We start from the raw sequence: 5,084 nt of genomic DNA on the forward strand, positions 1-5,084 counted from the left end.
TGTCCCAGAGAACTGAATGCTCATCAAAACAATGAAATGATGTCCCAGATCTGGGAGAGCAAGCACTTTCTAGGCAAGAGGCCAGGACTTGGGGCTGCTTGGACAGAGAAGAGCTAAGCCAAGTCTCAACCAGGCTCAGCCCCAAGATGCCAGGCCATGGGGCAGTATCTAAGGGTCCTGCTGCTGAGGCTCTCTCCCCTGGAGACAAGCACACTAGGTAGGCTCCTCACTGGAGAAGAGTGGATAATTAAGCTGAATCTCTCTGGAAATTCCAGGGCTTGTCTGGGAGGGCTCTCATCAGTTTTCTGATCGCATCACCAGCCATGAGCGTGTACTGTGTGGAGCTGGCCTGTTTCCCCCATCTCTTCTTCACAGAAAGCCCCCATCCCTGCTGCCACTGCCTGTGTTAATATGATAATGCCATGATAATGGTCAGGAGATGTCTTCAGCTAACTGATTAGGCCCTCTGGAGTGGCATCTGAGGCCCAGGCTTAATTCTCTTTGGCAGGGAGGCAGCCAGTGGCCCAGGGCTGGAGTACAAGGTGCTGGCTGGGAAATTGCATCTGGGAAAGCACTGAGGGGGAAAATTAGAAGCATAAGAATTTCCCAGGTTGCTATTCCAGAGGGGCCAAACATCGTTAGTAGCAGCGCTAATTATGATCCAGGAGAGTCAGGCCTGGCTGCCTAGCCTGCCAAGGCAGTCCTTAAGAGTGGCTTGGGAGCTAGTAGGGTAGAAGAAGAGCCACAGGGATGCCAGGCTCTATAGCAGGGAGATTTGGGACAGGAGAGACTGCAGAGTCATTCAGATACATGGGAAAGGGAATCTGGATAGGTTTAGTTGCTGGGTATCTTCAAGTCCTTTAGAAAGTTAGGAACTGTCATAAGAAGGGTAGAAGTTAGATTGCTTTAATGATTTCTAGCTGCCAGGATTTAAGAGTTGTCTCTATCTTTCTCTCCTTTCTCTCTTCCCATTCTTTCTTGTACTCAATGCTACATATAAAGTCTCTTATCAATGTCACCAGTGATGTCCATTTTGCTAATCTTAGATTTCTTTGTTTATTTATTTATTTTTAACATGCAGTGCTGAGAATCAAACCCAGTGCCTCACACATGCTAGGCAAGCACTCTGCCACTGAGCCACAACCCCAGCCTCGAATCTCAGATTTCTTAGTCTTCATTTTACTTATCCTATCAGAAACATTTGACATGATGGACATTTATTCCTTAAAACACTTTCTTCATTTGACCTCATAACACTCCTTTCTCCCTTCTCCTCCTATGTCCATAGTCTCCTTGGCTAGTTCCTTACCTTCTACATCTCTTGGATGCTCCCAGACTATCCTCACACTGTTTTTCTTTATCCATTCTCATTCTCTAAATATCCCTACTATCTCAAGAATTTAAAGCCAGCTCTGGAGAATGGTGTTGTAACTCAGTAGTAGAGAATGTCTTACCATGCACAAGACTCTGGGTTCAATCCCCAGCACCAAAAAAAATAATTAATATTAAAATTTAAAAAAATTTTTAAAATTCAATATGTAACTTCCATATTCTGGCCTAAGATGGTTTCTTTAGCTGCCACCCATCATTCTTAAATCTCAGCTGCTTCTTGCCATCTCTATGTGAATGTCTCTCATAGTACTCAGTTTTTTGGGCAGGAGGCAGGTACTGGGGATTGAAATCAGGGGCACTCAACAATTGAGCCACATCCCCGGCCCTATTTTATATTTTATTTATAGACAAGGTCTCACTGAGTTGCTTAGCACCTTGCTATTGCTGAGGCTGGCTTTGAACCAGCAATCCTCCTGCCTCAGCCTCCAGTGCTGCTGGGATTAAAGGCGTGTGCCACCACACAGGCTCTCATAGTACTCTTTTTTTTTTTAATTTTTAGTTATAGATGGACACAATACCTTTATGTCATTTATTTATGTGGTGCTGAGGCTTGAACCCCACACATGCGAGGCAAGCACTCTCCCACTGAGCCACAACCCCAGCCCCATAGTACCCTTAAACTCAATGTTCCCCAGTCTTCTTCATTGCAATAAATGCCACTCTATTCTACGAGGCCCCAAACCTTGGACTCATTCCTAGTTCTTCTCTTTTTTCACATCCTTTATCCAATTCCTTAGAAAATGCTGCCAAGTCTACCCTTACAGAATCTGATGTTTTATCTCAATTACACCACTATCTCTCTCATTGGAGCTTCCACCAACATTGCTAGCTTGGGCATTTGCAGTAACCTCTGAATTAGTTACAATGCACATTAGGTTGTGCTATGAGAGCCCGTAAAACATAGTGTTGTACACAAGATGAAAGATGATGGAAGATCACTTTTTTCTCATGTATGAGCTTGTGTAGAATAGTCCAGGGTTAATGTAATCACCCCACAATGTCAGAGACCCTGGTTCACTGTGGCTTACTGCTCATCTTCAGTATGTAACTTCCATATTCTGACCTAAGATGATTGCTTTAGCTGCCACCCATCATGTTATGTGATACCACCCTGAGGAAAGCAGAAACAGAACAAAAAGCAAATTGCTTATTTCAAAGTTACTTTCATTGTAAAGGTTAAAACAGAGGACACTTCCATATCATGTCAGTCAAAATTGGATTGTTTGGGGATTTGGTTATTATCTTACACTCCTAATTTCTTGGAAGGTCAGCTAACAACTTAGTTTTTGTGTGGTGACTTGGAACTTTGGCATGAGGGACTCCATTTTGGTTTGGCTGGTTAGTCTCAGGGCAAGAGATCAGCCCAAACCAGTTGTCTCCTATAAATTTTATTTAACAGACCTTTGGGAGTTAATTAGGCTTAGATGAGGTCATAAGTGTAGAACCCTCATGAATGGAATTAGTCCCTTTTATGAGTCATGAGAGAGCTTACTTCCTCTCTATGCTCAGCCATGTGAGAATACAATGGGAGGTTGGCCATCTGCAGCCCAGAAAAGGCCAGAACTTGATCATGCTGGCATTCTGATCTTGGATTTCCAACCTCCAGAACTGTTAGAAATAGATTTATTCATTCATTTCTTCCTTCTTTCTTTCTTTCTTTTTTTTTTTTTGTACTAGGGATTTAACCCAGGGGTGCTTTACCTCTGAGCTGAATCTCAACCATTTTTATTTTTATTTTGAGACAAGGTCTCATAAAGTTGCTGAGATTGGACTCAAACTTGCAATCCTCCTACCTCAGCCTCCCAAGTCGCTGAGATTACAAGTGTGCACCACTGCACTTGGCTTCCCCTTTCTACTCCCCCCCTTCCTTCTTCCCCCTCCCCCTTCTCTCTTTCCCCAAATACTGGGGAATGAACCCAGGGGTGTTCTACCATCCCGAGTCCCCAACTATTAAAATATTTTTATTTTGAGACAGGATATCACTATATTGCCAAGGCTGTCCTCCAACTTGTGATCAATCCTCTTGCCTCTGCCTCACAAGTAACTCGGATTAGAGGCATGTGCCACTGTACCTAGCTGAGAAATAGATACCTGTTGTTTATAAACTGCCCAGTTTGTTGTAATAACAGGCTGACTGACTGAGACAGTTTCACTAGACAAATCCAACCACCAGCAAATATATAAGATGCTGGAAGGGAAAGATACTGTGCCCTCACCCCAAGTCAGTGAAACACTTGCTAGAGGAGGTATCTTCTACTTAACAGAGCTGGAGGTCAGAAGAATCCACTAATGCCAGTGACTGGTTCCTACTCACCTTCCCCACATTTCTAGGAACTTCAGGGCCTGGAAGAGGCAGAGCCCCAGTGCCATCAGAATCATTGGCTAATACCAACTTTTCTCTTTCCAGGCAGGGAGGGTGCATTTGGACATCTGAATTCCAGGCTGCCCACAAGCCAGCTGGTTGGCCAAGAGCTCAGGGATCTCCTCTTTCTTGCTATTTCCATTCTGGCTCCTCAACCTCAGGTCTGAGCCATGGGGAACCCTCTCCAGTCTGCTAAAATAGAACATCACAAACTGCTCCTTTTGTGGTCTGACCACCAGCTCCTCAACCTGCTGCTGCTTGAAGAAGGCTGTGATGCCTGTAATCAGTCTACAGCATCCCTCCACATGCCAGTCTCTTTATGGGAGAAGGATGCCCATTTGGAAAGAATCACATTAGGCAATTTGGAGAGAGATGGGGAGAACGGAGGAAGTGGGATGGTTTTAGATGGCCAATTAGGCCAAGCCATGCCACATTATGCCTCACGCATTTTCCCTTGCCCAGCCTTTCCACATGACCAATTCAGGCCCATCTGCCCAGCTTTCTTCCCCTCAACTGCTCCCAGACCTTGCAGAAATGCCAGCTCCTCCCTCTTCTGTCCCTTCTGCCTTCCAGGCCCCATCTAGCCCATCCCCAAGATGTATAAACCTCCCAGCTGGAGGCTGGCTTGGAGGCAGGCAGTGGGGGCAGGACAAGAGCTAGAATTTTAAATTTGAGCTAATGAACCTGTATCCTAGAGTCAAGGGTAGATGGGTACAACTTAGCAACTGAAATGTCATCGGCTTCCTGGCCCCCCCCTCCCCACTAGTATGTAATCACCCAGAAAGCAGACTCTGGGAGTGGAAGAACTGTGCTTAACTCTGATCTATCCCTTTCTAGTTAATACCTTTATGCTAGGCAGCCCCTCTGAGTCTCCATTCTCTCATCTATAAAATGAGAGCAGTAATTAGGGTAATTTAAAAAGGAATGAGTAAACCTGAACTGCATACAGATCACAGTTACCTTTTTCTTGCCTGCCCATGGGTCCTCCTGGGTGCTGGTCACACAGGAGATGCTCTTTTGGCTGCCAGATGGGTCGGGATACACCCAGGAGGCAGCCCCACCCTGCCTAGGGGCAGTCAGAGCCCCAAAACCTTCCAGGAAAGGTGGATGAACCTCTCTCTCTCTCTCTCTCTCTCTCTCTCTCTCTCTCTCTCTCTCTCTTTTAACCCAAGGAAGCAGGTGGACTAGAACTTAGGTCAGAGGAAGCATTGGGGGATGGCAGTTGGAGCGAGACCTGTTTCCATGACTTTGCCCAGAAGCCATCATTGTGATGGGTATTTCTCTTGCCCAGCACTGGCCAGGTTTGAAGGAGGAATCCTTGCTGGAGATT

Source organism: Marmota marmota, unplaced genomic scaffold (assembly GCF_001458135.2).
Source record: "Marmota marmota marmota unplaced genomic scaffold, marMar, whole genome shotgun sequence".
Taxonomy (NCBI): Eukaryota; Metazoa; Chordata; class Mammalia; order Rodentia; family Sciuridae; genus Marmota; species Marmota marmota.